This window comes from Lagopus muta, chromosome 15 (genome assembly GCF_023343835.1).
Source record: "Lagopus muta isolate bLagMut1 chromosome 15, bLagMut1 primary, whole genome shotgun sequence".
Classification (NCBI taxonomy): Eukaryota; Metazoa; Chordata; class Aves; order Galliformes; family Phasianidae; genus Lagopus; species Lagopus muta.
The window spans coordinates 14366723-14384203 of record NC_064447.1 but is presented as its reverse complement, the minus strand read 5'-3'; the positions used below and the strand labels follow the sequence as shown (position 1 = coordinate 14384203).

General features: G+C 48.1%; 1 long non-coding RNA gene across 4 annotated transcripts in view; it reads left to right on the top strand.

Moving 5' to 3' along the window:
- The first annotated feature begins 509 nt into the window (after nucleotides 1-509).
- The window catches only part of LOC125700521 (uncharacterized), a 40996-nt gene continuing 24024 nt past the window's right edge, over nucleotides 510-17481 (top strand). Inside the window, exons 1-2 of one of the 4 annotated variants that reach the window (XR_007379962.1) lie at nucleotides 510-1451; nucleotides 11884-12244. This is a non-coding gene — a long non-coding RNA (uncharacterized LOC125700521). Of the gene's footprint in view, nucleotides 1452-8469; nucleotides 8909-11883; nucleotides 12245-15296; nucleotides 15736-17481 lie in introns of all 4 variants that reach the window. The other 3 variants (XR_007379965.1, XR_007379964.1, XR_007379963.1) reach the window with 3 other exon arrangements.

Genomic DNA, 17481 nt, shown 5'->3' with positions numbered 1-17481 from the left:
TGGCTGAAGTATTGATGGCCAAAAGTTGTCGGTTCTGATGGTTTGTTAAAGTCACAGATTGGGAGTACTGGGTTTTAACTGATCATTCAAGTCACTAATGGGAGCCCTGGCATGGTCTAACTATTGAGGGCTAACAGTTGTTGGTTTTTATTGATGGTTGATGTCACTGATAGGAACATCGGAATGTCTGAAGTATGGATGGGTAAAAGGTCTTGGTTGTGAGTGATGGCTATAGTCACTGATGGGAGGGCTGGCTTGGCTAAAGTATGGCTGTCATAAAGGTTTTTGCTGTGACTGATGGTTCAAGTCACTGATGGGAGGGCTGGCGAGGCTGAGGTACTGATGGCTTAAAGGTGTCTGTTGTGACTGATGGAAAATGTCACTGATGGGAGGTCTGTCATGGCTAAAGGGTGGCTGGCATGATGGTTCTTCTTGTGATTGATGTAACATGTCACTGGTGGGAGGGCTGGCGAGGCTGATGTTCTGATGACTTAAAGGTGTTGGTTGTGACTGATGGTTAAAGTCACTGATGGGAGGGCTGCTGAGGCTAAAGGGTGGCTGGCATGATGGTTATTGTGACTGATGGTTAAAGTCACTGCTGGGAGGGCTGCTGAGGCTAAAGTGTGGCTGGCATGATGGTTGTTCATGTGACTGATGGAAATTGTCACTGGTGGGAGGGCTGGCGAGGCTGAGATACTGATGGCTTAAAGGTGTTGGTTGGAAAATGTCTTTGATGGGAGGGCTGGGGTGGCTGATGTTCTGGTGGCTTAAAGGTGTTGGTTGTGACTCATGGTTAAAGTCACTGATTGGAGGGCTGGCATGTGTGAAGAAGTCATGGCTAAGAGGTGTTGGTTGTGAATCATGGTTAAAGTCACTGATAGGGGGGTTGGTGTAGCTAAAGAAGTCGTGTCTAAAATTTATTGATTGTGACTGATGTTTATAGTCACTCATAAGGCTGGCATGGCTGAAGATCTGATGGCTACAAGGTCTTGGTTGTGACTGATGGTCACTGATGGGAAGGCTGGCATGGCTGAAGTATTGATGGCCTAAGGTTGTCGGTTCTGATGGTTAGTTAAAGTCACAGATTGGGAGTACTGGGTTTTAACTGATCATTCAAGTCACTAATGGGAGCCCTGGCATGCTCTAACTATTGAGGGCTAACAGTTGTTGGTTTTTATTGATGGTTAATGTCACTGATAGGAACATCGGAATGTCTGAAGTATGGATGGGTAAAAGGTCTTGGTTGTGAGTGATGGCTATAGTCACTGATGGGAGACTGGCATGGCTAAAGTATGGCTGTCATAAAGGTTTTTGCTGTGACTGATGGTTAAAGTCACTGGTGGGAGGGCTGGCGAGGCTGAGGTACTGATGGCTTAAAGGTCCTGGTTGTGGCTATTGGTTCAAGTCAGTGGTGGCAGGGCTGGCGTGGCTACAGTATGGCTGGCTTAAAGGTGTTGGATGTGACTGATGGCTCAAGTCACTGATGGGAGGGCTGGCGAGGCTGTGGTACAGATGGCTTAGAGATGCTGTTTGTGACTGATGGTTAAAAGTCATTGGTGGGAGGGCTGGCGAGGCTAAAGTATGGCTGGCATGAAGGTTTTTCTTGTAACTGGTGGTTAAAGTCACTGGTTGGAAGGCTGTCGAGGCTGAGGTACTGATGGCTTAAAGGTGTCTGTTGTGACTGATGGAAAATGTCACTGATGGGAGGGCTGGCATGACTAAAGAGTGGCTGGCATGATGGTTCTTCTTGTGATTGATGTAACATGTCACTGGTGGGAGGTCTGGCGAGGCTGATGTTCTGATGACTTCAAGGTGTTGGTTGTGACTGATGGTTAAAGTCACCGATGGGAGGGCTGGCGTGTCTAAAGGGAGGCTGGCATGATGGTTATTGTGACTGATGGTTAAAGTCACTGCTGGGAGGGCTGCTGAGGCTAAAGTGTGGCTGGCTTATGGTTGTTCATGTGACTGATGGAAATTGTCACTGGTGGGAGGGCTGGCGAGGCTGAGGTACTGATGGCTTAAAGGTGTTGGTTGTGACTGATGGTTCAAGTCACTGATGGGAGGGTTGGCGACCCTAAATAATTTCTGGTTAAATGGTGTTCCCTAGGACTGATGGAAAATGTCATTGATGGGAGGGCTGGGGTGGCTGATGTTCTGGTGGCTTAAAGGTGTTGGTTGTGACTCATGGTTAAAGTCACTGATTGGAGGGCTGGCATGTGTGAAGAAGTCATGGCTAAGAGGTGTTGGTTGTGAATCATGGTTAAAGTCACTGATAGGGGGATTGGTGTAGCTAAAGACGTCGTGTCTAAAATTTATGGATTGTGACTGATGTTTATAGTCACTCATAAGGCTGGCATGGCTGAAGATCTGATGGCTACAAGGTCTTGGTTGTGACTGATGGTCACTGATGGGAAGGCTGGCATGGCTGAAGTATTGATGGCCTAAGGTTGTCGGTTCTGATGGTTAGTTAAAGTCACAGATTGGGAGTACTGGGTTTTAACTGATCATTCAAGTCACTAATGGGAGCCCTGGCATGCTCTAACTATTGAGGGCTAACAGTTGTTGGTTTTTATTGATGGTTAATGTCACTGATAGGAACATCGGAATGTCTGAAGAATGGATGGGTAAAAGGTCTTGGTTGTGAGTGAAGGCTATAGTCACTGATGGGAGGGCTGGCTTGGCTAAAGTATGGCTGGCATTAAGGTTTTTGCTGTGACTGATGGTTCAAGTCACTGATGGGAGGGCTGGCGAGGCTGAGGTACTGATGGCTTAAAGGTGTCTGTTGTGACTGATGGAAAATGTCACTGATGGGAGGGCTGGCATGGCTAAAGAGTGGCTGGCATGATGGTTCTTCTTGTGATTGATGTAACATGTCACTGGTGGGAGGGCTGGCGAGGCTGATGTTCTGATGGCTTAAAGGTGTTGGTTGTGACTGATGGTTGAAGTCACTGATGGGAGGGCTGGCGTGTCTAAAGGGTGGCTGGCATGATGTTTATTGTGACTGATGGTTAAAGTCACTGCTGGGAGGGCTGGCGAGGCTAAAGTGTGGCTGGCTTATGGTTGTTCATGTGACTGATGGAAAATGTCACTGATGGGAGGGCTGGCATGGCTAAAGAGTGGCTGGCATTATGGTTCTTCTTGTGATTGATGTAACATGTCACTGGTGTGCGGGCTGGCGAGGCTAAAGTGTGGCTGGCATGATGGTTATTGTGACTGGTGGTTAAAGTCACTGATGGGAGGGCTGGCGAGGCTAAAGTGTGGCTGGCATGATGGTTATTGTGACTGGTGGTTAAAGTCACTGATGGGAGGGCTGGCGAGGCTAAAGTGTGGCTGGCATGATGGTTGTTCATGTGACTGATGGAAATTGTCACTGGTGGGAGGGCTGGCGAGGCTGAGGTACTGATGGCTTAAAGGTCCTGGTTGTGGCTATTGGTTAAAGTCAGTGGTGGCGGGGCTGGCGTGGCTAAAGTATGGCTGGCTTAAAGGTGTTGGTTGTGACTGATGGTTCAAGTCACGGATTGGGAAGGCTGGCATGGCTGAAGTATTGATGGCCAAAGGTTGTCGGTTCTGATGGTTAGTTAAAGTCACAGATTGGGAGTACTGGGTTTTAACTGATCATTCAAGTCACTAATGGGAGCCCTGGCATGCTCTAACTATTGAGGGCTAACAGTTGTTGGTTTTTATTGATGGTTAATGTCACTGATAGGAACATCGGAATGTCTGAAGTATGGATGGGTAAAAGGTCTTGGTTGTGAGTGATGGCTATAGTCACTGATGGGAGACTGGCATGGCTAAAGTATGGCTGTCATAAAGGTTTTTGCTGTGACTGATGGTTAAAGTCACTGGTGGGAGGGCTGGCGAGGCTGAGGTACTGATGGCTTAAAGGTCCTGGTTGTGGCTATTGGTTCAAGTCAGTGGTGGCAGGGCTGGCGTGGCTACAGTATGGCTGGCTTAAAGGTGTTGGATGTGACTGATGGCTCAAGTCACTGATGGGAGGGCTGGCGAGGCTGTGGTACAGATGGCTTAGAGATGCTGTTTGTGACTGATGGTTAAAAGTCATTGGTGGGAGGGCTGGCGAGGCTAAAGTATGGCTGGCATGAAGGTTTTTCTTGTAACTGGTGGTTAAAGTCACTGGTTGGAAGGCTGTCGAGGCTGAGGTACTGATGGCTTAAAGGTGTCTGTTGTGACTGATGGAAAATGTCACTGATGGGAGGGCTGGCATGACTAAAGAGTGGCTGGCATGATGGTTCTTCTTGTGATTGATGTAACATGTCACTGGTGGGAGGTCTGGCGAGGCTGATGTTCTGATGACTTCAAGGTGTTGGTTGTGACTGATGGTTAAAGTCACCGATGGGAGGGCTGGCGTGTCTAAAGGGAGGCTGGCATGATGGTTATTGTGACTGATGGTTAAAGTCACTGCTGGGAGGGCTGCTGAGGCTAAAGTGTGGCTGGCTTATGGTTGTTCATGTGACTGATGGAAATTGTCACTGGTGGGAGGGCTGGCGAGGCTGAGGTACTGATGGCTTAAAGGTGTTGGTTGTGACTGATGGTTCAAGTCACTGATGGGAGGGTTGGCGACCCTAAATAATTTCTGGTTAAATGGTGTTCCCTAGGACTGATGGAAAATGTCATTGATGGGAGGGCTGGGGTGGCTGATGTTCTGGTGGCTTAAAGGTGTTGGTTGTGACTCATGGTTAAAGTCACTGATTGGAGGGCTGGCATGTGTGAAGAAGACATGGCTAAGAGGTGTTGGTTGTGAATCATGGTTAAAGTCACTGATAGGGGGGTTGGTGTAGCTAAAGAAGTCGTGTCTAAAATTTATGGATTGTGACTGATGTTTATAGTCACTCATAAGGCTGGCATGGCTGAAGATCTGATGGCTACAAGGTCTTGGTTGTGACTGATGGTCACTGATGGGAAGGCTGGCATGGCTGAAGTATTGATGGCCAAAAGTTGTCGGTTCTGATGGTTAGTTAAAGTCACAGATTGGGAGTACTGGGTTTTAACTGATCATTCAAGTCACTAATGGGAGCCCTGGCATGGTCTAACTATTGAGGGCTAACAGTTGTTGGTTTTTATTGATGGTTAATGGCACTGATAGGAACATCGGAATGTCTGAAGTATGGATGGGTAAAAGGTCTTGGTTGTGAGTGATGGCTATAGTCACTGATGGGAGACTGGCATGGCTAAAGTATGGCTGTCATAAAGGTTTTTGCTGTGACTGATGGTTGAAGTCACTGATGGGAGGGCTGGCGTGTCTAAAGGGTGGCTGGCATGATGTTTATTGTGACTGATGGTTAAAGTCACTGCTGGGAGGGCTGGCGAGGCTAAAGTGTGGCTGGCTTATGGTTGTTCATGTGACTGATGGAAAATGTCACTGATGGGAGGGCTGGCATGGCTAAAGAGTGGCTGGCATTATGGTTCTTCTTGTGATTGATGTAACATGTCACTGGTGTGCGGGCTGGCGAGGCTAAAGTGTGGCTGGCATGATGGTTATTGTGACTGGTGGTTAAAGTCACTGATGGGAGGGCTGGCGTGTCTAAAGGGTGGCTGGCATGATGGTTATTGTTGTGACTGGTGGTTAAAGTCACTGCTGGGAGGGCTGGCGAGGCTAAAGTGTGGCTGGCATGATGGTTGTTCATGTGACTGATGGAAATTGTCACTGCTGGGAGGGCTGGCGAGGCTGAGGTACTGATGGCTTAAAGGTCTGGGTTGTGGCTATTGGTTAAAGTCAGTGGTGGCGGGGCTGGCGTGGCTAAAGTATGGCTGGCTTAAAGGTGTTGGTTGTGACTGATGGTTCAAGTCACTGATGGGAAGGCTGGCATGGCTGAAGTATTGATGGCCAAAAGTTGTCGGTTCTGATGGTTAGTTAAAGTCACAGATTGGGAGTGCTGGGTTTTAACTGATCATTCAAGTCACTAATGGGAGCCCTGGCATGCTCTAACTATTGAGGGCTAACAGTTGTTGGTTTTTATTGATGGTTAATGTCACTGATAGGAACATCGGAATGTCTGAAGTATGGAAGGGTAAAAGGTCTTGGTTGTGAGTGATGGCTATAGTCACTGATGGGAGACTGGCATGGCTAAAGTATGGCTGTCATAAAGGTTTTTGCTGTGACTGATGGTTAAAGTCACTGGTGGGAGGGCTGGCGAGGCTGAGGTACTGATGGCTTAAAGGTGACTGTTGTGACTGATGGAAAATGTCACTGACGGGAGGGCTGGCATGGCTAAAGAGTGGCTGGCATGATGGTAATTCTTGTGATTGATGTAACATGTCACTGGTGGGAGGGCTGGCGAGGCTTATGTTCTGATGACTTAAAGGTGTTGGTTGTGACTGATGTTTAAAGTCACTGATGGGAGGGCTGGCGTGTCTAAAGGGTGGCTGGCATGATGGTTATTGTTGTGACTGGTGGTTAAAGTCACTGGTGGGAGGGCTGGCGAGGCTAAAGTGTGGCTGGCATGATGGTTGTTCATGTGACTGATGGAAATTGTCACTGGTGGGAGGGCTGGCGAGGCTGAGGTACTGATGGCTTAAAGGTGTTGGTTGTGACTGATGGTTCAAGTCACTGATGGGAGGGTTGGCGACCCTAAATAATTTCTGGTTAAATGGTGTTCCCTAGGACTGATGGAAAATGTCATTGATGGGAGGGCTGGGGTGGCTGATGTTCTGGTGGTTTAAAGGTGTTGGTTGTGACTCATGGTTAAAGTCACTGATTGGAGGGCTGGCATGTGTGAAGAAGTCATGGCTAAGAGGTGTTGGTTGTGAATCATGGTTAAAGTCACTGATAGGGGGATTGGTGTAGCTAAAGACGTCGTGTCTAAAATTTATGGATTGTGACTGATGTTTATAGTCACTCATAAGGCTGGCATGGCTGAAGATCTGATGGCTACAAGGTCTTGGTTGTGACTGATGGTCACTGATGGGAAGGCTGGCATGGCTGAAGTATTGATGGCCTAAGGTTGTCGGTTCTGATGGTTAGTTAAAGTCACAGATTGGGAGTACTGGGTTTTAACTGATCATTCAAGTCACTAATGGGAGCCCTGGCATGCTCTAACTATTGAGGGCTAACAGTTGTTGGTTTTTATTGATGGTTAATGTCACTGATAGGAACATCGGAATGTCTGAAGTATGGATGGGTAAAAGGTCTTGGTTGTGAGTGAAGGCTATAGTCACTGATGGGAGGGCTGGCTTGGCTAAAGTATGGCTGGCATTAAGGTTTTTGCTGTGACTGATGGTTCAAGTCACTGATGGGAGGGCTGGCGAGGCTGAGGTACTGATGGCTTAAAGGTGTCTGTTGTGACTGATGGAAAATGTCACTGATGGGAGGGCTGGCATGGCTAAAGAGTGGCTGGCATGATGGTTCTTCTTGTGATTGATGTAACATGTCACTGGTGGGAGGGCTGGCGAGGCTGATGTTCTGATGGCTTAAAGGTGTTGGTTGTGACTGATGGTTGAAGTCACTGATGGGAGGGCTGGCGTGTCTAAAGGGTGGCTGGCATGATGTTTATTGTGACTGATGGTTAAAGTCACTGCTGGGAGGGCTGGCGAGGCTAAAGTGTGGCTGGCTTATGGTTGTTCATGTGACTGATGGAAAATGTCACTGATGGGAGGGCTGGCATGGCTAAAGAGTGGCTGGCATTATGGTTCTTCTTGTGATTGATGTAACATGTCACTGGTGTGCGGGCTGGCGAGGCTAAAGTGTGGCTGGCATGATGGTTATTGTGACTGGTGGTTAAAGTCACTGATGGGAGGGCTGGCGAGGCTAAAGTGTGGCTGGCATGATGGTTATTGTGACTGGTGGTTAAAGTCACTGATGGGAGGGCTGGCGAGGCTAAAGTGTGGCTGGCATGATGGTTGTTCATGTGACTGATGGAAATTGTCACTGGTGGGAGGGCTGGCGAGGCTGAGGTACTGATGGCTTAAAGGTCCTGGTTGTGGCTATTGGTTAAAGTCAGTGGTGGCGGGGCTGGCGTGGCTAAAGTATGGCTGGCTTAAAGGTGTTGGTTGTGACTGATGGTTCAAGTCACGGATTGGGAAGGCTGGCATGGCTGAAGTATTGATGGCCAAAAGTTGTCGGTTCTGATGGTTAGTTAAAGTCACAGATTGGGAGTGCTGGGTTTTAACTGATCATTCAAGTCACTAATGGGAGCCCTGGCATGGTCTAACTATTGAGGGCTAACAGTTGTTGGTTTTTATTGATGGTTAATGTCACTGATAGGAACATCGGAATGTCTGAAGTATGGATGGGTAAAAGGCCTTGGTTGTGAGTGATGGCTATAGTCACTGATGGGAGACTGGCATGGCTAAAGTATGGCTGTCATAAAGGTTTTTGCTGTGACTGATGGTTAAAGTCACTGGTGGGAGGGCTGGCGAGGCTGAGGTACTGATGGCTTAAAGGTCCTTTTTGTGGCTATTGGTTCAAGTCAGTGGTGGCAGGGCTGGCGTGGCTACAGTATGTCTGGCTTAAAGGTGTTGGTTGTGACTGATGGTTCAAGTCACTGATGGGAGGGCTGGCGAGGCTGTGGTACAGGTGGCTTAGAGATGCTGTTTGTGACTGATGGTTAAAAGTCATTGGTGGGAGGGCTGGCGAGGCTAAAGTATGGCTGGCATGAAGGTTTTTCTTGTAACTGGTGGTTAAAGTCACTGGTTGGAAGGCTGTCGAGGCTGAGGTACTGATGGCTTAAAGGTGTCTGTTGTGACTGATGGAAAATGTCACTGATGGGAGGGCTGGCATGACTAAAGAGTGGCTGGCATGATGGTTTTTCTTGTGATTGATGTAACATGTCACTGGTGGGAGGGCTGGCGAGGCTGATGTTCTGATGACTTCAAGGTGTTGGTTGTGACTGATGGTTAAAGTCACCGATGGGAGGGCTGGCGTGTCTAAAGGGTGGCTGGCATGATGGTTATTGTGACTGATGGTTAAAGTCACTGCTGGGAGGGCTGCTGAGGCTAAAGTGTGGCTGGCATGATGGTTGTTCATGTGACTGATGGAAATTGTCACTGGTGGGAGGGCTGGCGAGGCTGAGGTACTGATGGCTTAAAGGTGTTGGTTGTGACTGATGGTTCAAGTCACTGATGGGAGGGTTGGCGACCCTAAATAATTTCTGGTTAAATGGTGTTCCCTAGGACTGATGGAAAATGTCATTGATGGGAGGGCTGGGGTGGCTGATGTTCTGGTGGCTTAAAGGTGTTGGTTGTGACTCATGGTTAAAGTCACTGATTGGAGGGCTGGAATATGTGAAGAAGACATGGCTAAGAGGTGTTGGTTGTGAATCATGGTTAAAGTCACTGATAGGGGGGTTGGTGTAGCTAAAGAAGTCGTGTCTAAAATTTATGGATTGTGACTGATGTTTATAGTCACTCATAAGGCTGGCATGGCTGAAGATCTGATGGCTACAAGGTCTTGGTTGTGACTGATGGTCACTGATAGGAAGGCTGGCATGGCTGAAGTATTGATGGCCAAAAGTTGTCGGTTCTGATGGTTAGTTAAAGTCACAGATTGGGAGTACTGGGTTTTAACTGATCATTCACGTCACTAATGGGAGCCCTGGCATGGTCTAACTATTGAGGGCTAACAGTTGTTGGTTTTTATTGATGGTTAATGTCACTGATAGGAACATCGGAATGTCTGAAGTATGGATGGGTAAAAGGTCTTGGTTGTGAGTGATGGCTATAGTCACTGATGGGAGGGCTGGCTTGGCTAAAGTATGGCTGTCATAAAGGTTTTTGCTGTGACTGATGGTTCAAGTCACTGATGGGAGGGCAGGCGAGGCTGAGGTACTGATGGCTTAAAGGTGTCTGTTGTGACTGATGGAAAATGTCACTGATGGGAGGTCTGGCATGGCTAAAGGGTGGCTGGCATGATGGTTCTTCTTGTGATTGATGTAACATGTCACTGGTGGGAGGGCTGGCGAGGCTGATGTTCTGATGACTTAATGGTGTTGGTTGTGACTGATGGTTAAAGTCACTGATGGGAGGGCTGGTGTTTCTAAAGGGTGGCTGGCATGATCATTATTGTTGTGACTGGTGGTTAAAGTCACTGCTGGGAGGGCTGGCGAGGCTAAAGTGTGGCTGGCATGATGGTTGTTCATGTGACTGATGGAAATTGTCACTGATGGGAGGGCTGGCTTGGCTAAAGTATGGCTGTCATAAAGGTTTTTGCTGTGACTGATGGTTAAAGTCACTGGTGGGAGGGCTGGTATGGCTAAAGAGTGGCTGGCTTATGGTTGTTCATGTGACTGATGGAAATTGTCACTGGTGGGAGGGCTGGCGAGGCTGAGGTACTGATGGCTTAAAGGTCTTGGTTGTGGCTATTGGTTCAAGTCAGTGGTGGCAGGGCTGGCGTGGCTAAAGTATGGCTGGCTTAAAGGCGTTGGTTGTGACTGATGGTTCAAGTCACGGATTGGGAAGGCTGGCATGGCTGAAGTATTGATGGCCAAAAGTTGTTGGTTCTGATGGTTAGTTAAAGTCACAGATTGGGAGTACTGGGTTTTAACTGATCATTCAAGTCACTAATGGGAGCCCTGGCATGGTCTAACTATTGAGGGCTAACAGTTGTTGGTTTTTATTGATGGTTAATGTCACTGATAGGAACATCGGAATGTCTGAAGAATGGATGGGTAAAAGGTCTTGGTTGTGAGTGAAGGCTATAGTCACTGATGGGAGGGCTGGCTTGGCTAAAGTATGGCTGTCATAAAGGTTTTTGCTGTGACTGATGGTTCAAGTCACTGATGGGAGGGCTGGCGAGGCTGAGGTACTGATGGCTTAAAGGTGTCTGTTGTGACTGATGGAAAATGTCACTGATGGGAGGGCTGGCATGGCTAAAGAGTGGCTGGCATGATGGTTCTTCTTGTGATTGATGTAACATGTCACTGGTGGGAGGGCTGGCGAGGCTGATGTTCTGATGGCTTAAAGGTGTTGGTTGTGACTGATGGTTGAAGTCACTGATGGGAGGGCTGGCGTGTCTAAAGGGTGGCTGGCATGATGTTTATTGTGACTGATGGTTAAAGTCACTGCTGGGAGGGCTGGCGAGGCTAAAGTGTGGCTGGCTTATGGTTGTTCATGTGACTGATGGAAAATGTCACTGATGGGAGGGCTGGCATGGCTAAAGAGTGGCTGGCATTATGGTTCTTCTTGTGATTGATGTAACATGTCACTGGTGTGCGGGCTGGCGAGGCTAAAGTGTGGCTGGCATGATGGTTATAGTGACTGGTGGTTAAAGTCACTGATGGGAGGGCTGGCGAGGCTAAAGTGTGGCTGGCATGATGGTTGTTCATGTGACTGATGGAAATTGTCACTGGTGGGAGGGCTGGCGAGGCTGAGGTACTGATGGCTTAAAGGTCCTGGTTGTGGCTATTGGTTAAAGTCAGTGGTGGCGGGGCTGGCGTGGCTAAAGTATGGCTGGCTTAAAGGTGTTGGTTGTGACTGATGGTTCAAGTCACGGATTGGGAAGGCTGGCATGGCTGAAGTATTGATGGCCAAAAGTTGTCGGTTCTGATGGTTAGTTAAAGTCACAGATTGGGAGTACTGGGTTTTAACTGATCATTCAAGTCACTAATGGGAGCCCTGGCATGGTCTAACTATTGAGGGCTAACAGTTGTTGGTTTTTATTGATGGTTAATGTCACTGATAGGAACATCGGAATGTCTGAAGTATGGATGGGTAAAAGGCCTTGGTTATGAGTGATGGCTATAGTCACTGATGGGAGACTGGCATGGCTAAAGTATGGCTGTCATAAAGGTTTTTGCTGTGACTGATGGTTAAAGTCACTGGTGGGAGGGCTGGCGAGGCTGAGGTACTGATGGCTTAAAGGTCCTGGTTGTGGCTATTGGTTCAAGTCAGTGGTGGCAGGGCTGGTGTGGCTACAGTATGGCTGGCTTAAAGGTGTTGGTTGTGACTGATGGTTCAAGTCACTGATGGGAGGGCTGGCGAGGCTGTGGTACAGGTGGCTTAGAGATGCTGTTTGTGACTGATGGTTAAAAGTCATTGGTGGGAGGGCTGGCGAGGCTAAAGTATGGCTGGCATGAAGGTTTTTCTTGTAACTGGTGGTTAAAGTCACTGGTTGGAAGGCTGTCGAGGCTGAGGTACTGATGGCTTAAAGGTGTCTGTTGTGACTGATGGAAAATGTCACTGATGGGAGGGCTGGCATGACTAAAGAGTGGCTGGCATGATGGTTTTTCTTGTGATTGATGTAACATGTCACTGGTGGGAGGGCTGGCGAGGCTGATGTTCTGATGACTTCAAGGTGTTGGTTGTAACTGATGGTTAAAGTCACCGATGGGAGGGCTGGCGTGTCTAAAGGGTGGCTGGCATGATGGTTATTGTGACTGATGGTTAAAGTCACTGCTGGGAGGGCTGCTGAGGCTAAAGTGTGGCTGGCATGATGGTTGTTCATGTGACTGATGGAAATTGTCACTGGTGGGAGGGCTGGCGAGGCTGAGGTACTGATGGCTTAAAGGTGTTGGTTGTGACTGATGGTTCAAGTCACTGATGGGAGGGTTGGCGACCCTAAATAATTTCTGGTTAAATGGTGTTCCCTAGGACTGATGGAAAATGTCATTGATGGGAGGGCTGGGGTGGCTGATGTTCTGGTGGCTTAAAGGTGTTGGTTGTGACTCATGGTTAAAGTCACTGATTGGAGGGCTGGCATGTGTGAAGAAGACATGGCTAAGAGGTGTTGGTTGTGAATCATGGTTAAAGTCTCTGATAGGGGGGTTGGTGTAGCTAAAGAAGTCGTGTCTAAAATTTATGGATTGTGACTGATGTTTATAGTCACTCATAAGGCTGGCATGGCTGAAGATCTGATGGCTACAAGGTCTTGGTTGTGACTGATGGTCACTGATAGGAAGGCTGGCATGGCTGAAGTATTGATGGCCAAAAGTTGTCGGTTCTGATGGTTAGTTAAAGTCACAGATTGGGAGTACTGGGTTTTAACTGATCATTCACGTCACTAATGGGAGCCCTGGCATGGTCTAACTATTGAGGGCTAACAGTTGTTGGTTTTTATTGATGGTTAATGTCACTGATAGGAACATCGGAATGTCTGAAGTATGGATGGGTAAAAGGTCTTGGTTGTGAGTGATGGCTATAGTCACTGATGGGAGGGCTGGCTTGGCTAAAGTATGGCTGTCATAAAGGTTTTTGCTGTGACTGATGGTTCAAGTCACTGATGGGAGGGCAGGCGAGGCTGAGGTACTGATGGCTTAAAGGTGTCTGTTGTGACTGATGGAAAATGTCACTGATGGGAGGTCTGGCATGGCTAAAGGGTGGCTGGCATGATGGTTCTTCTTGTGATTGATGTAACATGTCACTGGTGGGAGGGCTGGCGAGGCTGATGTTCTGATGACTTAATGGTGTTGGTTGTGACTGATGGTTAAAGTCACTGATGGGAGGGCTGGTGTTTCTAAAGGGTGGCTGGCATGATCATTATTGTTGTGACTGGTGGTTAAAGTCACTGCTGGGAGGGCTGGCGAGGCTAAAGTGTGGCTGGCATGATGGTTGTTCATGTGACTGATGGAAATTGTCACTGATGGGAGGGCTGGCTTGGCTAAAGTATGGCTGTCATAAAGGTTTTTGCTGTGACTGATGGTTAAAGTCACTGGTGGGAGGGCTGGTATGGCTAAAGAGTGGCTGGCTTATGGTTGTTCATGTGACTGATGGAAATTGTCACTGGTGGGAGGGCTGGCGAGGCTGAGGTACTGATGGCTTAAAGGTCTTGGTTGTGGCTATTGGTTCAAGTCAGTGGTGGCAGGGCTGGCGTGGCTAAAGTATGGCTGGCTTAAAGGTGTTGGTTGTGACTGATGGTTCAAGTCACGGATTGGGAAGGCTGGCATGGCTGAAGTATTGATGGCCAAAAGTTGTCGGTTCTGATGGTTAGTTAAAGTCACAGATTGGGAGTACTGGGTTTTAACTGATCATTCAAGTCACTAATGGGAGCCCTGGCATGGTCTAACTATTGAGGGCTAACAGTTGTTGGTTTTTATTGATGGTTGATGTCACTGATAGGAACATCGGAATGTCTGAAGTATGGATGGGTAAAAGGTCTTGGTTGTGAGTGAAGGCTATAGTCACTGATGGGAGACTGGCTTGGCTAAAGTATGGCTGTCATAAAGGTTTTTGCTGTGACTGATGGTTCAAGTCACTGATGGGAGGGCTGGCGAGGCTGAGGTACTGATGGCTTAAAGGTGTCTGTTGTGACTGATGGAAAATGTCACTGATGGGAGGGCTGGCATGGCTAAAGAGTGGCTGGCATGATGGTTCTTCTTGTGATTGATGTAACATGTCACTGGTGGGAGGGCTGGTGAGGCTGATGTTCTGATGGCTTAAAGGTGTTGGTTGTGACTGATGGTTGAAGTCACTGATGGGAGGGCTGGCGTGTCTAAAGGGTGGCTGGCATGATGTTTATTGTGACTGATGGTTAAAGTCACTGCTGGGAGGGCTGGCGAGGCTAAAGTGTGGCTGGCTTATGGTTGTTCATGTGACTGATGGAAAATGTCACTGATGGGAGGGCTGGCATGGCTAAAGAGTGGCTGGCATTATGGTTCTTCTTGTGATTGATGTAACATGTCACTGGTGTGCGGGCTGGCGAGGCTAAAGTGTGGCTGGCATGATGGTTATTGTGACTGGTGGTTAAAGTCACTGATGGGAGGGCTGGCGAGGCTAAAGTGTGGCTGGCATGATGGTTGTTCATGTGACTGATGGAAATTGTCACTGGTGGGAGGGCTGGCGAGGCTGAGGTACTGATGGCTTAAAGGTCCTGGTTGTGGCTATTGGTTAAAGTCAGTGGTGGCGGGGCTGGCGTGGCTAAAGTATGGCTGGCTTAAAGGTGTTGGTTGTGACTGATGGTTCAAGTCACGGATTGGGAAGGCTGGCATGGCTGAAGTATTGATGGCCAAAAGTTGTCGGTTCTGATGGTTAGTTAAAGTCACAGATTGGGAGTGCTGGGTTTTAACTGATCATTCAAGTCACTAATGGGAGCCCTGGCATGGTCTAACTATTGAGGGCTAACAGTTGTTGGTTTTTATTGATGGTTAATGTCACTGATAGGAACATCGGAATGTCTGAAGTATGGATGGGTAAAAGGCCTTGGTTGTGAGTGATGGCTATAGTCACTGATGGGAGACTGGCATGGCTAAAGTATGGCTGTCATAAAGGTTTTTGCTGTGACTGATGGTTAAAGTCACTGGTGGGAGGGCTGGCGAGGCTGAGGTACTGATGGCTTAAAGGTCCTTTTTGTGGCTATTGGTTCAAGTCAGTGGTGGCAGGGCTGGCGTGGCTACAGTATGTCTGGCTTAAAGGTGTTGGTTGTGACTGATGGTTCAAGTCACTGATGGGAGGGCTGGCGAGGCTGTGGTACAGGTGGCTTAGAGATGCTGTTTGTGACTGATGGTTAAAAGTCATTGGTGGGAGGGCTGGCGAGGCTAAAGTATGGCTGGCATGAAGGTTTTTCTTGTAACTGGTGGTTAAAGTCACTGGTTGGAAGGCTGTCGAGGCTGAGGTACTGATGGCTTAAAGGTGTCTGTTGTGACTGATGGAAAATGTCACTGATGGGAGGGCTGGCATGACTAAAGAGTGGCTGGCATGATGGTTTTTCTTGTGATTGATGTAACATGTCACTGGTGGGAGGGCTGGCGAGGCTGATGTTCTGATGACTTCAAGGTGTTGGTTGTGACTGATGGTTAAAGTCACCGATGGGAGGGCTGGCGTGTCTAAAGGGTGGCTGGCATGATGGTTATTGTGACTGATGGTTAAAGTCACTGCTGGGAGGGCTGCTGAGGCTAAAGTGTGGCTGGCATGATGGTTGTTCATGTGACTGATGGAAATTGTCACTGGTGGGAGGGCTGGCGAGGCTGAGGTACTGATGGCTTAAAGGTGTTGGTTGTGACTGATGGTTCAAGTCACTGATGGGAGGGTTGGCGACCCTAAATAATTTCTGGTTAAATGGTGTTCCCTAGGACTGATGGAAAATGTCATTGATGGGAGGGCTGGGGTGGCTGATGTTCTGGTGGCTTAAAGGTGTTGGTTGTGACTCATGGTTAAAGTCACTGATTGGAGGGCTGGAATATGTGAAGAAGACATGGCTAAGAGGTGTTGGTTGTGAATCATGGTTAAAGTCACTGATAGGGGGGTTGGTGTAGCTAAAGAAGTCGTGTCTAAAATTTATGGATTGTGACTGATGTTTATAGTCACTCATAAGGCTGGCATGGCTGAAGATCTGATGGCTACAAGGTCTTGGTTGTGACTGATGGTCACTGATAGGAAGGCTGGCATGGCTGAAGTATTGATGGCCAAAAGTTGTCGGTTCTGATGGTTAGTTAAAGTCACAGATTGGGAGTACTGGGTTTTAACTGATCATTCACGTCACTAATGGGAGCCCTGGCATGGTCTAACTATTGAGGGCTAACAGTTGTTGGTTTTTATTGATGGTTAATGTCACTGATAGGAACATCGGAATGTCTGAAGTATGGATGGGTAAAAGGTCTTGGTTGTGAGTGATGGCTATAGTCACTGATGGGAGGGCTGGCTTGGCTAAAGTATGGCTGTCATAAAGGTTTTTGCTGTGACTGATGGTTCAAGTCACTGATGGGAGGGCAGGCGAGGCTGAGGTACTGATGGCTTAAAGGTGTCTGTTGTGACTGATGGAAAATGTCACTGATGGGAGGTCTGGCATGGCTAAAGGGTGGCTGGCATGATGGTTCTTCTTGTGATTGATGTAACATGTCACTGGTGGGAGGGCTGGCGAGGCTGATGTTCTGATGACTTAATGGTGTTGGTTGTGACTGATGGTTAAAGTCACTGATGGGAGGGCTGGTGTTTCTAAAGGGTGGCTGGCATGATCATTATTGTTGTGACTGGTGGTTAAAGTCACTGCTGGGAGGGCTGGCGAGGCTAAAGTGTGGCTGGCATGATGGTTGTTCATGTGACTGATGGAAATTGTCACTGATGGGAGGGCTGGCTTGGCTAAAGTATGGCTGTCATAAAGGTTTTTGCTGTGACTGATGGTTAAAGTCACTGGTGGGAGGGCTGGTATGGCTAAAGAGTGGCTGGCTTATGGTTGTTCATGTGACTGATGGAAATTGTCACTGGTGGGAGGGCTGGCGAGGCTGAGGTACTGATGGCTTAAAGGTCTTGGTTGTGGCTATTGGTTCAAGTCAGTGGTGGCAGGGCTGGCGTGGCTAAAGTATGGCTGGCTTAAAGGCGTTGGTTGTGACTGATGGTTCAAGTCACGGATTGGGAAGGCTGGCATGGCTGAAGTATTGATGGCCAAAAGTTGTTGGTTCTGATGGTTAGTTAAAGTCACAGATTGGGAGTACTGGGTTTTAACTGATCATTCAAGTCACTAATGGGAGCCCTGGCATGGTCTAACTATTGAGGGCTAACAGTTGTTGGTTTTTATTGATGGTTAATGTCACTGATAGGAACATCGGAATGTCTGAAGAATGGATGGGTAAAAGGTCTTGGTTGTGAGTGAAGGCTATAGTC